The sequence below is a fragment of the Petaurus breviceps genome, unplaced genomic scaffold, assembly GCF_028583685.1.
Source record: "Petaurus breviceps papuanus isolate PSGF00001 unplaced genomic scaffold, PetGlider_PUasm1.0 91133, whole genome shotgun sequence".
Lineage (NCBI taxonomy): Eukaryota > Metazoa > Chordata > Mammalia > Diprotodontia > Petauridae > Petaurus > Petaurus breviceps.
This window is the reverse complement of record NW_027187419.1, coordinates 6,423,189-6,442,986: the sequence shown is the minus strand read 5'-3', so window position 1 is coordinate 6,442,986 and position 19,798 is coordinate 6,423,189. Positions and strand designations below refer to the sequence as shown.

General features: G+C 42.5%; 1 long non-coding RNA gene across 1 annotated transcript in view; it reads left to right on the top strand.

Annotated features, from left to right (window-relative positions):
* LOC138154943 (uncharacterized) overlaps positions 1-19,798 on the top strand; it is a 40,358-nt gene extending 20,560 nt beyond the window's left edge. Inside the window, exon 4 of the long non-coding RNA XR_011166713.1 lies at positions 19,743-19,798. This is a non-coding gene — a long non-coding RNA (uncharacterized lncRNA). The remainder of the gene's footprint in view (positions 1-19,742) is intronic.

The window sequence follows — 19,798 nt, the reverse complement described above, 5'->3', positions numbered from 1 at the left end:
GGAAGGAAGGAAGGAAGGAAGGAAGGAAGGAAGGAAGGAACATGGTGATCAAAACATCTGACACTTCAATCTATAAAAAGACTAAGGAATAGTCTGGGGGAAGAAAAAGCAGAATGCTTTGAGAGTAGCACTTGGAAGATATTCATGCTCACCTACTAGGGATGAGTAAGGAAAATGAAATAACATGGCTTCTCTCTCTTTGAGCATAAATGAAGGCAACTGATTCTCACTCCATCATCTTTATCATCCCCTCTTTTTCCAAATCACTAATTTATGAAGACTAATGAGATTCCATAGAAGGGAGGGCAGATTGGGGGAAGGGGTGGTTGGGGTGTACGTTGTCCTGGAATGGGGGGAGGGGAGAGATGAGGAGAAAATTTGGAATTCAAAATCTTGTGGAAACAAACATTGAAAACTGAAAATAAATATATTATATGATTAAAAAAAAACTAATGAGATTCCAAGATTGTTCAAGTTGACAGGCTCCCAGCAGTCACCTTAGCCTAAACCTTTGTTCAAATTTCTGGTTCTGCCTGAAAGAGAAAATGACAGTGCCAGCTGAGGATAGAGGTTTGCATGCTTCCTGCCATGCAAAAAGCCCAAGCCATAGACCCAAAAGTAATAGTTCTAATTTGCATATGGTTTACATGCATGCTGGTTGTTTCATGGTAAAACACATGAACTCTTAGTTCTTGGAAGCTTGAGCAGGCCCAGTCTAGGAAAACTATTACCTTAGGTTCAGGATAATCAATTTAGGAATTAGAAAAGACAAGGGAGGTCACCTTGTCCAACTCCTTCATTTTGCAGACTAGAAAACTAATGTCCAAGGAGTTCAAATGACTTGCCCAAGTAGTACTTGAAAGAGGCAGGATTTGAATCCGAATTCTCAGATTCCGGAATCAGTCATTTTTCCATATGATCTTCTATAAAGGCATATTTATGTCCTCTAGATATGTTTAGATTCCCAGTCTAAAGAGGGATCTAACCCAAAGGTTCTTAACCATTTTTGGACCCCTTTGGCAGTTTAGTGCAGCCTATGAACCCTTCATAAAATGTTTTTATTTTTGCAACAAAATACATAGAATTACAAAGAAAATTAAATATATTGAAATATAGTAATCAAAATATTTGAAGAAAAAAATTCACAAACTCCAGTTTGAGAACTTCTGCTAAGCAGAATAAATCTTCACATGGTGGAGAGGAGAGGTAGGAACTAAGAGTGCCCCACCCCAAACCTAAGAGAAAACTGGATGCAACTGTAATGCCTTTTGGAAGCAGGTATGCGGGTCAGCCTTTCCTGTGTGTTCCCTCCCCCTTGACAGTAATCAGTGTCATGTTTCCAATCCATATATCCCTGAACAAATAGGGAAAAAGCCCGGGTCAGGTGCAGTCCTGGAAATCACTCCCCACTCCTACCTTTCCTATTACTGTCAAAGGTAACGCTATCATCCCAGACCCTGAGACTCACAATCTAGAAGTCATCTTCTTATATGCCTCGCTATCTCTCACACTCTATGTCCAAGCTGTTGCAAAGACCTGTCGATTTCACCTTTGCAGCATCTCTCCAACACTCATCCTTCTCTCCTCTACACTCCCCCTACTCTAGTGCTGGCCCTCACCATCTCAACAGCTACTGCAATAACCTGCCGGCAGCTCAGCCTGCCTCAAGTCTCTCTCCACTCCAAGTCATCCTCTGTTTAATTACCAAAATGATTTTCCTAATACTCAGGTCTGATCATGCTGCCTTCCTGATCAAGAAACTCCAGTCACTCCCTGTTGCCTCCAGTAGCAAATACAAACTTCTTTACTTGGCATTCAAAGCCCTTCATAACCTAGCTTCCTCCTATATTTCCCATCTTCTTACACCTTATTCCCTATGATGAACTCTTCAATCCAATGACATTAGCCTTGTTGCTTCATGAACAAAACACCCCATCCCTTGGTTCCATACATTTTCTTTGACTATCCTCCATACCAGGAGGATACCATTCCTTCTCAATTCCAGCTACTGGCATCTCTTCAAGTCCCAGTTCAAGTACAGTCTTCTATAGGAAGCTTTTCCCAACCCCTCTTAATTCTAGTGCTTTTCCTCTCTGTTATTTCCCATTTATCCTGTATATAACTTGCTTTGTATATTTTTGATTGCATGTTGTCCCTTTCATTAGATTGTAAGCTACAAAACCAACTCTACAGTGGTCTTCAGACTATGTCTGCCTTTCTCCTCCTTACCTATCACTAACTTAAAGATAATACTAATTTAAAAAGATAATTATATTACACTTCAAGGTTCTCATTTTATCTTCACAACAACTTAGTGAGATAAGTACTAAGGGTATTGTTATTCTCATTTTACAGATAAGGAAACAGCTATTGTTCAGTGTTGCTGGTTTTTTTTCTTGGTGACCTATTTGGTTTTTTTTTTTTTGGCAGTTACTACAATGGCTTGCCATTTCTTTCTCCAGCTCTTTTTACAGAGGAAACTGAAGTAAACATGGTTAAGTGACTTGCCCGGGGTCACACAGTGTAAGAGTCTAAGGCCAGATTTGAACTCAAGGAATGAGCCTTTCTGACTCAAGGCCTGGCATTCTATCCACTGTACCATCTAACTGTTCCTAATAAAACAGAAGCTAAAAGATTAAGTATTTTCCCCTGGATCACATGGCTAATTTGTTTGAGGCAGGATTCCAATCTAAATCTATGACTCGAGTTCAACGTTCTCTCTACTCCGCCATCTTGCCTTCCTGAGAAGTGTCACAGGCACTGGGGATAGTATCATCATTTCCTCCCAAAGTTCCCAAAATTTCTACTTGAATGGACATTTACTTCTTATTGATCAGAATTGGATTAAAACACACACACACAAAACCCTCACCATTTTTCTGACTGCTTCCTTTATCTTTAGAAAAGTAAACTTAAGCCACTAGACTAAAAGCTCCATGAGGTCAAGGACTTAATCTTATTTAAATTTTATATCTATCCTGGTACCTAGTACAATGGTCTACACACATAGGAACTCAATAAATGTTTACTGAATTAAATCTAATATATAAAAAAGTTAGTATCAGTGATTTGGAAATTTTCTGTCCTGGGAGAGAAGGTGGGTTTTACAGTAGCAAACTTTCAATTCAATTCAATAAACATTTGTTAAGCACCTACAATGTGTGGGCCCTGTGCTAAGTGCTAGAAATGCAACTAAGAAAAAGATAATCTCAGCCCTCAGTGAATTTACAATCTATTGAAGGAAGACAATACACACAAAATACATAGAGAAAAGGGCAGGGTGGATGTCTGGATGGGATGCAAAGCTGAAACAAGATCTGTACTTTTTCTTTTATTAGTACCTTTTAAAATATAATATTATTTATTTCATGAAATATTTCCCAATTAACATAGAAAAATTTTTAACAATATTTTTTTAAAAAAATTTGAGTTCCCAATTATCTTCCTATTCTTGCCCTTCCCATCTCTTTTAGAAGACAAGCAATTTAATATCAATTATGTGAAATCGTACAAAACATATTACCATATTAGCCATATTATAAAAGAAAACATAGGCAAAAAAAGAAAGAAAACCAGAAACATAAAGAAAGTTTCAAAAAGTATGTTTCAATCTGCATTGAGTTCATCATTTCTCTCTCTGGAGATGGATGGCATTTCTTATCATGGGTCCTTTAGAACTGTCTTGGATCATTGTCTTCATCAGAGTAAAGCCTTCCATAGATGAAGATCTGTGCCTTCTCACCAGTTGGGCACCATACCTGGAATTTTCTTCCCTCCACACCTCTGTCTCCTGGCTTCCATAACTTCCTTCATGACTCAGCCCCAAAACCATCTTCTGAAGGAAACTTCCCAGTCCACTGCTAATGCCATTGCTATTAGATACCTTCTCTCTACTTTGCATCTATCTTGCTTATATATAGGTGTTTGTATGGTGCCTCTTCCACTGGAATGTGAGCTCCTTGAGGGCAGGCACCATGCCCTTTTTTGTGCTTTTTCACACATAGCACAGAGTAAGCACTTACATCTCTGACTGACTGTCTGGGACCAACAACCTCATGTCCTCCTCCTAATGCATGCTAACTATGTGATCCTTCATGAGTGACTACAAATTACACAGCATAGTCTAAGCCGCATTCAGGAGAGGAATTTCTTCATTGGGAGTTTATCTAAAGCAACTATAAGGTCCAGAGAAGAAAATGAAAAGAATACCGGACTTGGAAATCAAGGACCTGGGTTCAAATCTTTCCTCTAGTACATTTTACCTGTGCGACCCAGGACAAGTCACCCTCTATGAGCCTCAGTTTCCTTATCTTTCAATGAGAAGGTTGGACTAGATGAATCTTTAAGGTCCCTTCCAATCCTCAGTCCTATGCCTAACTAACGGCTGTGACTCCCTACATCCTTTTACTATCCAACAGGATCTTTAGTACTAACTGCTCACTGAAGCTCATGATCTTGGTTCCAAAGTCAAATCCTTACCAAACTCCCAGGATTTGTTTTTCTTTCACTGTCCTTATTATCTCCACACTCATAAAGCTTCTTTCCTCGCTCTATTTTCTCTTTCCATGCTTCCTATCTTAGAGCTGGCCCTTTGCCCAAATATAGAGTCACAATCCCCAAATCACTACATTTCATTCACTCTAATCCAAGTGAGATGGAAATGGGGGGAAAGAGGAAGTACATTTCAAACATGGAAGACATCATTAGCAAAAACACAGAGGTGTAAGCATGTGGGACGCAGCATGTTCAGGGAATAGTGAGTAGACATGTTTGGCTGAAACATAGAATATGAAATAAAATATGAATAGAATTGAGCATGAAATAGGAATAGAACATGAAAACTGAGGAAGAGAATGGTAAGACTGAAAAGGCAGGGTGAAACCAGATGCAGAGGGCCTTGAATGCCAGGGTAAAGAGTATGAGCTTCATGCTGTGCAAATCCAGATCTTCCAGTCCTCCCCCTACCCCCGAAGCTATCCTTAAAATCAGTTTACAGAGGGCTTTTCTAATGAATCCCACCTCCCTCATTTGGGAGACTTCTCATGTCTTTTGTGCACCAGAATTATCCTAGGGCTGCATTGATCTTTGGCCCAGGGACACGCTGGACACATAGCCTTTCTCTGAAAGGCATGCAGACCTAAGGTCCCTGCAGCTCACAACATCTCTAATAAATTTCCGAGGCTGTGTGATGGGAAACAGCAGAGACATTAGACACCAAACTAACCATGGAAAAAGGCAACTCATGCTTAACTGAGCCAGCACAGGCCGCATCCTGCTCCTTGGTAATGAGCCCCCAGCACAGGTGTGTTGCTCTAGGGGACCCCCCCCCCCGGAGTCTCAGCCATCTGGGCACTCTAGCCAGGTGTTGAAGGGAAGGGAGGGCAGGTAGACAGGGCAGGGTGAGAAGCCTGTGAGTGTTTTCATGGTATTATTTTTCTGATGTAATCTCCTTCATTTTCCCCTCCTCCTCTTCTCTCTGCCTCCTTCCCTCCCCCTTGGGGAGCAATTTGTGTGTCTCTGGCTCCTTTTAGATGGGAGATAGAGCTAATTAAGTGTCTGATACATCCCAGGCCGCCAGTCCCAAGATACTCAACTGCCGAGGCCAGACTGGAGCTCTGTTCGGGCTCTCCCTGGGTTAAAGAAAAGCTCCCTCTGGGCACAGTGAAGCCCCATCTGACGCAGGCAGGCAGGCAGCAGATCGCTCAGCACCAGGAAGGGGGGGTTTGGTGCTTCTGCCTGTGTCTACACTGCACCAGGGATCCAGTGAACTGAAAACTTATCCACATCAGGAGAACCTTTAACCCTTTCAGGCCCTCTCCTGGAAAGCTGTTTGCTAAGAGAAGTGCTAATGAACTGTCTCCTGAGGCTCTTCACCACATGCCTTGTTTTCTCCTGGTCTGTGGACATCACTGTCTGTATTCCCCATCGGCACCCTGCCTGCGTTCTCCAGCATCACTGATTGGCCTGAATGAGTGATTTTTTTTTGTTTGTTTCAAATCCTCACTCCAAATCTGAGAGCAAGCCTTTGAGGGTTTACAGTTATAACTAGGACATTTGCTGACTCAAGACAACTGAGTTTTGTTTTTTTTTTTTCTGGTGCAGAAAAGGAATAAGCATTTATATAGGATCTATTATGTTCCAAAGCACTGTGCTAAGTGTTTACATTTGATCCTCAAAACAACCCTGGGAGGTAGGTGCTATTCATATCCCCACTTTGCAGTTGAAGAAACTGAGGCAAACAGAGGTTAAGTGACTTGCCCAAATTTGAACCCAAGTCTCTCCTGACAGAAGAAGGCAGCTAGATGATGAAGTGGATAGAGCACCAGGCTGAAAGTCAGGAAGACTCATCTTCCTGAGTTCAAATCTGGCCTTAGACACTCACTAGCTGTGTGACCCTGGGCAAGTCACTTAATCCTGTTTGCCTTATTTCCCTCATCTATAAAATGAGCTGGAGAAGGAAATGGCAAATCACTCTACTGTCTCTTCCAAGAAAATCTCAAATACAGCCATGAAGAGTCTGTACCCAACTGAAATAAGTAAATAATAACAGCTATCCCAACTTTGGGGTCAGTGCTCCATCCACTGGGTGGCTAACTGGGAGGTTGGCAGAGAAGAGAGGGGGAAGGAAACAATGGAAGAGCAGAGGGACTAGTTATAGGTGTTTTGAAGGTTCTCTGAACTTAATTTGGACTACTCTGGAATTTATTAAAATCCCTGGGAAACACCAAATCAGTGATTCTTAACCATTTTATGTCATGCACCCCTGTGCAGTCTGGTGAAACCTATAAGCCCCTAATCAGAATAGTATTTAAATGCATAAAATAAAATACATAGGCTTACAAAGGAAACCAATTATAATGAAATACAATTGTTCATTTTTTTAAGTTCAGAGGTCCCACTTTAAAAATCCTTACTTTAAGCCTTTGGAACCCTCCTGAAACTGTGGGAAACACCTCAGGGCACATGGGATGAATTCTATCTCTTTCCTCCCCTTACCCAGGCCTGGTCCAGGTCAGATCTAAATTCTTGAGCAATCCTAAACTCTCAAGATGCAAGAAGGCCTAGGGGTACCAAAACCTAAACTCACTGATAAGTAATCAAAGCAAACTTGCATTTAATTAAATTGCAAGCAGATTCAGAAATTTCCAACCTGAGGTGAAGCGATATGTGATATATAAATATATTCTTGTGTAGATCCAAAGGAAAAAAAAAACATGTAAATTTGGGTTTTAGACATGTGTACATCAGAACTAACTGATGAATGATGAATTGAAAATATGTTCAGAAAATGTGTACAGAGGCTGGAGACTGGGCTTGAGTAGCAGGCATAAGAAAATAGAAAGGAAGCTTTTAGAAAAAAACATTCAAAAAGCAAGTGGATTTGATGTAGCCCAGAGAACTACAGGGGCAGCTATAATGCATTAACTGGCCAGAAACAAATTATCTAGAAAAGGCTTAAAACTTGGGAGCGGCTGCTAAGGGGATTTTGTCCAAGCAGACAGAAAGAAAATGAAGGAAAGAATGTTGATAAGAGGTGCTGAACCAAGGACAGGATGGCTAAGGAGGAGTTCAGGCTTCAGGGAGAGGAGTTCTAACCCAGATCTGAGGGCTAGGGAGGAAAGAACCCTTTCAAAGGGTTCTGAAGAAACAAGCTGGCCAGCCTGGAGGAGATCCACCATTAAGAGCCAGACTGAGTTCCAAGAAACAAATTTAAGTACCCAGACTCCACAACAGTGACTTGCCTACCTCAAAGAACCCCAGTGCTCAGCCCTCTGCCCTATGGCACTCTTTTCTGTCTGCTTGCAAACACAGTTTGGTGACTTTCTGCCTGCCTGCCCACACAAGGGCAGAAGCACAGAATCTCAGAGCCCAGAGGGATTTCAGAAGTCATGTAGTCTAACCTGTATCTGAACAAAAGCCTCCTCTTTAATAAGCTCCACAAGTGGTCATCCAGTCTCTACTTAAAGCTTGTGAAGGATGGGGAGTGACCTCTAGACTATTGCATGGGGGACCATCTCCAGTCATCCTGATCTATATCTCACCACTGGACCCAGGTGGCTCTGGAGGAGAGAGTGAGGCTGGTGACTTCAAATAGCCCTGCCTCACTTAAATCCGATTCACTTGCATGTTCTGACATCATGTCATCCCGATGTCATGGTCCTCTTTGAGAAATGAAGGACAAACAACAACATTGCATGAGTCACCAAAATATTTGGTTTTTGATACAGACGCTTGCTGAGTAGAGGGGGAGGGAAAACAACTTTGGACTGGAAACCATGTTAGAAGAGGAACTGGAGGCAGCCAGGTAGCACAGTGGGTAGAGCACCAGACTTGGAAGGAGGAACCTGAGTTTGAACACATAGCTTGCTAGAAGACCCAGACAAGTCACTTAAACCCTCTGTGCCTCAGTTTCCTCCTCTGTAAAATGAACCTGTCTCACAAGGTCATGGAGAGTAACAAAGGAGATAAGCATTTTGTAAACCTTAAAGGGCTATTCAAATGCTAACTACTATGATTAGTGCTTTACAATTTGCCACCTATTGTATCTCATTGGAGCCACTAGAAAACACACTGTTATTCCCATCTTATAGATTAGCCATGGTCACACAGCTGATAAATGTCAGAAGTAGGTCTCTAATCACCAGACTACCTAGTGTTTGCTCTTACATGAGTCACAGAATTTCAGAATTGGAAGGAACCCCCAGGAGTCATCTAATGCAACCAAAAGGATTCCCCACTTCCACGTGCCTGAGAAGTGACTGATCTGGCCTTTGCTTGAGTCCTACAAAGAGAGGGAATCTACTGCCTCCTGAGGTGACCCATTCCATCTAACTCTTAAGAGGTATTCACCTATGGGTTCTCTAGAGGAAAAGTCTATTTCTCCTTTCTCTTCCTATAGAACAGGTTAAGATCATTGGTCCTTAGCTCTACTGGTGTCCTCGTCCCCTTTGGTGGTCTGAGGAAGCCTATTAACACTTTCTCAAAATTATGTTTTTAAATGCATAATCTTTATATTATGTTATGTTATGTTATATAACATTATACTATATTATGTTAGGTTAGGTTATATAACATTACATTATATTATGTCATATCATGTCATGTCACGTTATATCATATCATATCATATTAAAATAAAGATCTATTTTTATCCTTATCCAAGATCAAGGATCTCCCCAAAACTATCCATAGGCCCCTTGTGGGGTCCATAGTACCCATGCCAATAACCCCTGCTCTAAAGGTAGCATCACACAGTCCTTTATATATACAGTGCTCTCCAAGGCAGAACCTCTGATTTTTTTTCTTTCCTATGTCCTTTATTTTATTTTAAAAAATTAATATATTTTGTTTCCCCCAATTATATGTTAAAACAATTTTTAAAAATATTTTTAAAATAATAAAGTTTTGAGCTCTAAATTCTATTCCCTACTCCAATAGGAAGCAAATACAGGTTATACATATGCGATCATATAAAACATTTCCACATTACTCATTTTGTACAAGAAGACTCAAGTAAAAGAAAAAGAATTAAAGTTGATCCAAAACAATCCCAAAGGCCTCTGATTTTTTTAAGAAAATCATCTAAAGAAGGGCCTTTGTGCACAGGTTCTAGTTTTTGAGGAAGCAGCCAGATTGAGGGTTAAGAAGACCTCAGTTTGAATTCTGATTGCTCCTTTGCTACCTCTGTGACTCTGGGCAAATCACTTCTCCTCCCAAGGCCTCAGCTTCTCCAGCTATAAAATTGAGAGGGTTGGACTCTATTATCTCTAAAGTCCCTTTCTGCTCCAAAGCCTATGGGTGACCTTCAGCTTGATAATAACAGCCCGTTTATTTAAAAGTCAGGCTTCCAGTGATCTCAGACCTCTGAAACATAGCCCCATCCCAGAAGTAAGCTTAAAAAGGTCTCTCAAGGCCCAGAGGAGCTGTCCCAAAGCTCTTGCAGTAAAGCCACTCACTTTCCCCCTTTGGCCCTTGTTCAAAGCCTTATTGATTTATTCAACATACAATTCTTCACAGGCTTGAGCATCTAGTTTCTCCCCTGGCAGATTAAAAACAACAAAATAAGTGGAGGCTGGGAAGGCAGTTAGAGACAGACCCAGAGACAGCAGCTGACAGTCTGACATCAAAGAAAAGGCAGAAGACTAAAAAACAGGCAGAACTATACTACATCACAGTCAGATTAGATTTAGTATCCTCTGTTTAATGAGTGATGGAACAATGATATGTATTTGAGAATTATTTTCATTTTTAAATACTTAAAATTTAAAAGCTTTGATGATTGAAGAGGGTCAAATTAAGTCAACAAGCATTTATGAAGCTATGTGCCAGGCCTTGTACCTAAGTACTGGGGGATGAAAAAAAGGGCTTAAAAAATTCATTCCCTTGAGGAACTCATAATCTAAGGGGGGAGATAACATGCAAATATCTATGAACAAACAAGATATATAGAGGATAAATTGGAGACAATCTCAGAAGGAAGACATTAGTATTCTGGGGTCCTGGGAAAGGTTTCTCGTAGAGATGGGAAGTTAGCTGAGCCTTGAAGGAAGCCAGGAGACAGAAGTGAGGAAGGAAGGAGGACAGATGATGCAAATGTGAGGGGTCAGTGATGGAGAGTTGTGTGGGGGCTGCTTGGTCGTTGTCCTTAGCTCTCAAAGAGACCCAAAATGACATCACTATGCTAGAGTCAAGTTTCAATGTGTCCAACTGTGGCTGATCAGACCAATGCGATCTCAGAAGGTTCTAACACAGGTCAGGCACGAATAGTCCTTGTGAATATTTGGGGTGGATAAGGAGCAGGAAAGGCCAGACTCACTGGATCCCAGAGTACAAGGTAGAGAGTAAGGTATTAGAAGAGTAGAAAGGAAGGGGACAGGTTATAAAGTGCTTTAAAAGTCAGAGGGAGGCTTTTGTATTTGAACTTGGAGGCACGGGAGATTTTGGAATAAGGGAGTAACATGAGCAGACCTGTGCTGGGGGCTCCTCTTCTAAAGTTCTACTCTGATACCTCCTGGTACTGTGGCGGTGGCATGTGATTCCAGGTTCTTGAAGGTGATGTGAGTAAAGTGTTAGCTCCAGCAGGGTCTACTAAGCTGGAAAGGCTGAGATTAATAATAGCTGACATTTAGATAGTCCATTAAGGTTTGCAATTGCTTTATATCCTTTCTCTTATTTCACCCTCACAACTTGACCTCTCTGTGTCTCCATTTCCTCAACTATAAAATGGAGATAATAATAGCACCTACCTCCCAGAGCTATTGTGTGGACCAAATGAGTTAACATAAGTGAAGCACTTTGCAAACCTTAATTTGTTGTTGTTCAGTTCTGTCTGACTTTTAGTGATCTCACATGGGGTTTTCTTGGTAAAGATACAGGAATAGTTTGCTTTTTTTCATTCTCCAGATCATTTTACAGATGAGGAAACTGAGGCAAACAGGGTTAAGTGACTTGCTCAGGGTCATACAGCTAGTACGTGTCTGAGCCTGAATTTGAACTCAGGCTTTCCTGACTCCAGGTCTGGTGGTCTATCCACTGTACCACCTACCTGCCCCTTTGCAAACCTTAAAGTCTTATATAATTCCTAGCCAGTAGAAGTAGTGGTGGTGGCAGTGCTGGTAGTAGTAGGAGTAAGAGTAGGAATGGTGGTGGTGGTGGTGGTGGTAGTAGTAAAAAGGTACTATAAGTATTTTTAGGCCCATTTTACAGAAGAGAAAACTGGTGTCCTCAGAGGCTAAAAGACTTACCTGTCATCATAGATGTAGTAAACATCAGAAGCAGGATTTGCTCGCCTGTCTTTCTGACTTGTCCGCTCTATCTACCAATTCATTTAGCCTCTCAAGGACTCAAAGGACCTACGTATCTGCTGTCAAAGAGCTAGCTTCAGTTTATAAAGGTTTGTCACCAGCTTGGACACAGCAACCAAAGACCATCTCCTAAGTCAGAGACAGAGAGGATTGACTGCCATCTGCATGAGTGAGAAAATATACACAGTGAGGAAGTTAGAAATGTTTGAAATATTGATTGGGATTGAAGGGATAATCTTCAGCCATCCAAAGAGTTCCCCACCAACAATAATAACAGTAAAATCTGATGTAGCACTTTAATACGTACATGTTGTTTCATGTGCTCTCAGTGTGACCTCACAACATTCCTGTGGGGTAGACAATGCTGGTGTTATTATCTTCATTTTATAGATGGAGAAACTAGGTGGGACTCAGATTTCAAATGGTTATGCCCATGGTCATACAACTGCCATACATGGCAGGGCTTGGACTTGAACCCAGACATTCAGACTCCAAATGCACTATAGACCTAAGCGTCCTTAACAGAAAGGTGAATTCCAGTCTGATAGGGTTCACCATAGCTTTGAAGCCCACCTTCCTACTCTTTGGAGGTCTCTGGGAGTTAGGGTTTCTCTCCCTGAAGTTGAGGTTGGGAGTGACTAGTTTTTATCCTAGGGCTAGGTCTCTATCCTAGAGCCTTTCTGTACTTTTATTCCCAAACTAGGCTTAAGCTAGATGGTGCAGCAGATAGAATGTTGGGCCTGGAGTGAGGAAGACTTGGGTTATAATCTGGGCTCAGATATTTAGTAGTTGTGTGACCCTGGGTAAGTCACTTTACCCTATTTGCCTCAGTTTCCTCATCTGTAAAATGAGCTAGAGGAGGAAAAGGCAAACCACTCCAGTATCTCTGCTAAGAAAACACCAAATAGGGTCATAGAGAGTCAGACACAACTGAACAACAACACTTTTCAGCATGGCTAGATTTGAATAACTTTGCCGACCTTAGTCAAAGGGTCCAAAGAGGGGCCTACTGAGGCAGCTCTCACAGCTGTGATGCAAGAGACAGAGGCCACTGGAGCGGCTAGGTGGTGCAGTGAATAGAGCACTGGCCCTGGAGTCAGGAGGACCTGAGTTCAAATCTGGCTTCAGACACAACACAAAACTATCCGTGTGATCTTGGGCAAGTCACAACCCCAATTGCCCTACCTTCCCCCCTCCAAAAAAAAAAAAGATACAGAGGCCACCACTGGAAAATAAGGGAGTGGGCCACCAGAAGACACCAGAAGAGTTTGAATTGAAGGCTTGGTTGGGAACAATGCTTGACTCATTGGGTTTCATGACTTTTCAGTGAACAGAAGGAGTTGAAAGAAATGGGATCCAATCACTCCATTTCATGATTTTTTAAAAACCTCTCATCTTCTCTCAGCCTTAGCCCAGTTGTCCTGTGGCAAATCATTCATCCATCAACAGGTGTGAAATCAGAATAGAGGATGAAAGGAGCAAACAGGCCTTTTAGTGAACTGGCAAAGTGACCAGTAGCATCAGCCTGAAAAACCAAGTTTCAAAACATTTTCTTATCAGTCCTGGGTGGAGCTGAAAAAACCAAGTGTGTAACACCACAGGGAATAATAAATGGATTTGATGCACCTGTGTGCCCTGTGGTCACCATGGCAACTGCCCAATTCTCCTAGGATAGAGCTCAGCCATGCCTGACCTGGATTTTAGGGACAGAAGCCTTGTTTCCCAGGGGCTTGCAAGGGGGTAGCCAAGTGGGCCTCAAATCTTGGGTGTGTAAAAGACGGGCACTCGCCTTTGTCTGGGTCACTTGAAGATCCCCCCCCAGGTCTTCTGAGGCTCTCCCCTTAACACTGTCCCTTATTAAACACTCAGCCTCTCTCTTGGTTGGGTACCTCTGAGAATTGCAGGAAATCTGGGGTCTCTTTCATCACTGTAGGTGCTCTGTATTACTCATTTGAAGGTAGCAACCTTGTCCCTACAGACTGCAGGCCCTCCCCACCACACCCATTCTTTCTCTGGCTAGCATTTCCTGGGGCACTTGGGTTCTATGGTCTGACAAAAGGGTAAGTCTTTCTTAGATGTTTTGTGTTTTCCCTCTACCCTACCCCCTGACTCCCTGGACACTCCTGCTTCCCCTCAACTTCAAGAACAACTCTAATATCCAGTCCTGTTAGATTTAGAACTTATGTTCCCACATGACATTAGGGGGCTCTCCTAAATCTCTCTCCACCAACCCTACCGCACCCCAGCTCTCTTCATACAAGAGAGAGAGGCACAGGCCATGAAATCCTAAGAGATTCAATCTGTTATGAGGGCCTAAAGGGATTTGGTGTGTCAGGAGCCCTGGATTTGGAATCAAAAGACCTGGGGTTCAAATGCTGACTCTGCCACTTATCTGAGCCTCAGTTTCCTCATCTGTAAAATGAATATGTTAGACTAAATCATCCCTAAAATTCCTTCCAACTCGCAATCTGAGCAGATCCAAATGATGGGGAAATGGGGTGGAGGGGGGGGACCTCTCTCCCAGGAAGGCAGCACTGCTTTCCACTGAAGCCCTGGTGCAATTTTGAGGGGTACTCAGCAGCTGCACCTTCCTCCTCACAATGAATCTGCAAGATCATTCACTCGGGTTTTAATTGCCTGTCAAGCTTTGTTTCTCTCTCTCCTCCCTCCCTTTCTTCCTCTCTCATAAGATGTCACTTTTTTATTATTATTATTCCTTCTGTGTTGACAAGCCATTTAAATATTTCACTGAGAAAGGGGGGCATTGGGAAGTTACAGTGGGGAGAGTAATCTGGGGGTGGTCATTTTTTTTCAGATGAACAAATAAGTCACTATGGATATGTAATTAAAATTAATAAATTAATTAGAGAACATTTTAGATCCGTCTGAAAACAATCACTGATTGTCTCTTTCGGAGGCAGATCACAATTGCAAGAGCTAATCCTGACTCCATCTGCATTACATATCCAGCCACAGTGATTTTAGTCTCACTACAAGGATTTTGCTACAAACCTGCTTTGTCTCATGCTTGGGTATCCAGAGTTGATATTTACTGAGAAAGACCCCAGAGAAGGAAAACTGAAAACTGTATCCAGGTTCTTCCTAGGCAGAGGAAGAGCAGCTGCTACTGAAAAGGACAGATATTTTTCTAGTCTCTCTCGCTGGCTGGCTGCTCCCCGTCTGTCTCCTCTCTGTCTCTCCCTCCCTGGCTATGCTCTCTTCCTCTCTCTCCCTTTCTGTCTGAGTTAAGCTCCCAGGCTCCCAGACAAATGTGATTTCAGGGAGTGTCTGTGCACTGACAAACCTTCAGAGTTGGGTAAGGGACAGAGTCAATAACCCCGAGAGACTGAGAGTGGGAGGGAGGAAGCATGTAGTAGTGTTAAATTCACTTCTGCCTGCTCGCTGACCATATCCATCTGGCCTGCAGGCATGGCCTCCAGTAGAACTCTCAGCTATGCCCGGGATTAGTGTGCAGTGATCCAGGGATGTGTGGGATGGTCTGGAAAAAAAGTGGTTATAATGCTTAATCAGCCCTGTTGAGGCCCAAGCCAAACCCAGAATAGGGGGAGGGAATGACCTTGGTTCCCCATCCTCAACTACACTCCTCTTCCTGTATCAGCCATGTCTGGAGCTCAGGAATGGATCTTTAAAGGCAAAATGAAGCGTCCATTGGGCAGTTGTCCAACATGGTATAATGAAAAGAAGCATTGGGGCTTACAGTCAGAACACTTAGATTCAAATAGCATCTCTTTGACTTGTATCTGTGTGATGAGGGGCTAATTCATTTCTCCTCTCTTGACCGTAGTTTCTTCATAAGGGGGGGTTGGACAGAATGACCTCTAAGGTCCCTTCTCACTCTAGATCCAACTGAGACTACTACAGGCCAAATCTGTTAGTCCCTGAACAGGCCATGGATGGGATATCATGGGAGACATGAAACCTAAGAAAGTTTTTATTTCAAATTCTCATGCTAAGGTATATCTACTATTGCCTAAGCAAACCCTACAGTATTTGTTGTTGTTCATTCGTGAACTCTTTGTGACTCTATTTGGGGTTTTCTTGGCAGAGTTACTAGAATGGTTTGCCATTTCCTTCTCCAGTTCATTTTACAGATGAGGGAACTAAAACAGGATTAAGCAACTTGCTCAGGGTTACACAACTATTAAGTATCTGAGACTGGATTTGAACTCAAGTCTTCCAGACTCCTGACCCAGTACTCTATCCACTATACCACGTAACTGCCCCTACATTATTTAGGGGGCCATAAAATACAAGTTGAAGCCATTCTAGTAGCAAATGATCTCTCCCTCTTTGGGTTCCTTGTGGTACTCTTTATTTTTCCTGTGGATCTGACACATTCTAATTTCCAATTATGATTATTGGTATGGAATGACTTATTTCCCCAACCAAACTATAAGCCACTTGAGGGTAGAGACAATTCATCTTTGTATTACAGGTGAATATGCATAGTGCCATGTGCATAGCAGGTGTTCAATAAATATTTGTTAAACTGAGAAAGAAGGAAGTCCTTATAAATAAATGTACCCAAATATCTCATCCTCCTTCCTTCCTCAAAAAGCACAGGGATGGTTTCGACGGCCTGCTACACATTGATGCTGCTACATTGGAGCCATAGACCTAACGTAGGAAAGAGAAACCACAATCCTTCACTATGTTCTTCTCTGAGTGAAATGATCTCAAAATCTCACCTAGAAATTAAGCAGAACTGCCATTTTTTTCTGAAAAGCACAAACAAGCTGAAATTTCAGCCTGCAAAGGTCATCTTTGCTAAATGTTTTCCCTTATTCTGAAATGCATTATTCTCATGCATGTCTGGCAGACAGGTGACTCAGTGGGTAGAGGACAGAGCCTGGAATCAGGAAGACCTGAGTCCAAATCCAGTCTTAGACACTTAGTAGCTGTGTGACCCTGGGCAAGTCATTTAACCCTGTCTTCCTCAGTTTCTTTATCTATAAAATGAGCTGGAGAAGGAAATGGTAAACCATTCCAGCATCTTTACCCAGATAACCCCAAATGGAGTCACAAAGTGTCAGACATGACTGAAAAATGACTGAACAACAACTCACATGACTGGTTCTCTTCTTCCTTCCTGCACCGTCTCCCAAAACCCTACACTTTACAGTTTCTGCATTTCCCTGGCAGGGAAACATCCACTCTGACTTCTAGGATTCCTGTGAGGTTGCAGACAATCAAGCCAACAAAAAGGGGAACTTCAGCCAGCGCAAAAAGCACCTATGTTAACAACCAGTTAAAGAAGAGGTAAATATAATTCTTTTCCCAGGTGGAGGAAGAAAAGAGGATGTACAGAAAGCACTGGGATTTGCAGCCTTGCTTCATTCTCTGTTCTTTGAAGAATAGGCCCAGAAGTCAAAAAGCAATTAGTTCAAAAGACATTTTAGATCATCACTATAGAACTATTAGACAATTTCTGACCCTGAAGCTTTTGCTCCTTCTGGGTCCCCCTCCTCCATTAAGCATCCCTTTATGCCTCCTTTCTCCACATGCCGAAAGCAATTTCTCCCTCCTGGGATCTCTCATGGTGTTTTGGACCTTTCCTATATACTTATCATATTCGATTTCATATTTTGATTATTTTTGTGTCCATCTGATTTCTCCTCCTAGATTGCAAGCTCACTGCCTGTCTTGACAGATCTTGGCCAAGAGGGTTCTAGGTCTGTGGCTAAGGGCAGTATATAGACCACTCCGCCGTTAGTGGAGGTCAGTAGTAATTATTACTCGTAGTAGGCAACGCCTAAAGCAAAGGGATTCATTATCCTTATTGATACTTGGAGAGCCAATTAAATAAGCCTAGTCAATAGGGAACCAATCATGTAATCCTGTTCAGACAGGGACCAATCCACTTGTTTCTCCCATCTAGGGCATTTGAGCCTAAATTCCCTCCTGCTGTGTGCTTGTTTACAGTCTCTGACATTTGTGTAGAGAAAGCAGCACCAGAAGAAGGGGAAGCTAAACTCCTCCAGGCAATGTCAGTCTGAAGAGCCTTAGAAGACTGAAGAGCTGGGGCAGAGATCACAGACTGAGGTCTCCGGCTCCCGCTGTCCCTGCCTAGGGCTGAGCTGGGCTCATGACTTTATCTGTATTATAGGACAGAGCAGGAATCCCCAAGGCCCAAGGCTTGTGGTTTGGAAATGGAAGGAATGGGATGCCCGCAATGATGTTCACTCTTCACCATGTGATGTGACCCTCTGTCCTGACTTCTGTTCAGCCCAATTTAGCAGACATTCCAGTACCTACTTTGTGCCAAGCTCTGTGCTGGCCCTGGAGGAGTTGTACAGACACAATCTCTACCAGTGTAGACTCACTCTACAGTGGAGAGGGGGTGAGAGTGAGGGAAAGATAAGGTGCACACATGAATAAGTATAATACAGAATGGAAGACAAATCCATAGGAAAAGTACTGGCAGTGTATGAGGTGCAAGGAAGGGAGGATCATTTCTGACTGGGAGAATCAGGGAAAATTTGGTATTTGAGCTAAACCTTGAAACATTTACTCTTCCCCAAAGCAACACAGCATAGTTGCTCATCTTTGAGAATTTTTGATCCCCTTGGACATCAGGAAATGAGGGCCTATGGTTATCCATATAGATGTGGCCTGTTCCAGGGACAATCAGACTCTGGGTTAGGTCCATGGATGGTATATAATCAGAAACCTGATGCCACATCACTCATCCTTCCCTTACAAAACTGCACACCTATGTGGGTTTTAGAACAATCTGAGATTTCCACCACTCAGCAATTCTGCTCTCTAGCATGCTGCCTAAGATATTTGATATATCCCTTATCTTTGGAATACCACCATGGCAGGTATCCCCAGCACAGGCAAAAAGGAAGACCAGGGGACTATAATCCCCTGGCACATAGTAGGTGCTTAAGCCACGTTTATTGATGGATTGATCAAATTTGAGTGCTTTCAGGGACTCTATGGGATTCATCACATCTGAATTGTTAATAGGGAGGGCTTAGGGGAGAGAAACATTGCACTTTTTCTCTTGGTTGCTCAGGAGTAGAGGTCTCAGGGATTAGGAAGCTTCCATTACTCCTTGGAAAATTTAGCAGTAATTCCAGACAAGCCAAGCAAGATCCTGGGAAAACTATGAGCTTTTTGAGAGCAGCAATACCTAACAAGGGTCTTTAGTGATATAGAACCTCAATTCATGGTATTGATTTAACTAGATTTGAAAGCCTGCAGCAGAAAGTCCAAACTTATTTATCTGGCTTTGAACACTGTGTGAACGCCCTCCACAATCTGATCCCAAATTACCTTTCCACAGCATATCGAGCACAACTTACCTCTAAGAAATTTGTCATGCTGAGCCTCCCCTTGTAATGCCCTATGATGCATGATCCACCCCCATCATTAGTCCATCTACCCTTAAAGACACAGCTCAGATCCCAATGTCTCCTTGAAACCTATCCATCCTCACCATTTTAGCCTATAGTGATCTCAAAAATTACTCACTGCTTAATGCAACTCATTTACTTGGCACTCAAGGCCCTCAACAATCTGTCTCCAAACTTTCTTTCTTTGGAGTGATACTACTTAACTCATGTAAGACAGAGATATGGCGACTCTAAATACATAGATGGCATAGCACAGGGTACCATGAAGAGATACAATCTGAGCGCTGGCCCACTTTGTGAGGAGCAGGGGGAGAGGTATACCAGTACCACTAGGAGACTAGCTGTTGGGAAAAGCAGGAAGGCTCAAGGACCACTAGTGCTCCAACCAAACCAGCATGCTTGCTGTTCCCTGAAGACATTCAATACTTTCCTTTCCCCATATTTTTTTTGTTTGTTTTCTTCTTTCCCTATGAATAAAATATCCTGTTCAACCATCACTAAGATCAATTCTTGCCATCCTTCAAGGCCCAGCTCAAATTCTCTCTCTTTCCTATAGGTTTCCCTGACTCTCATAAGGAAATGAACCTTCCTGCCTTTGACCTCTCCTAGCAC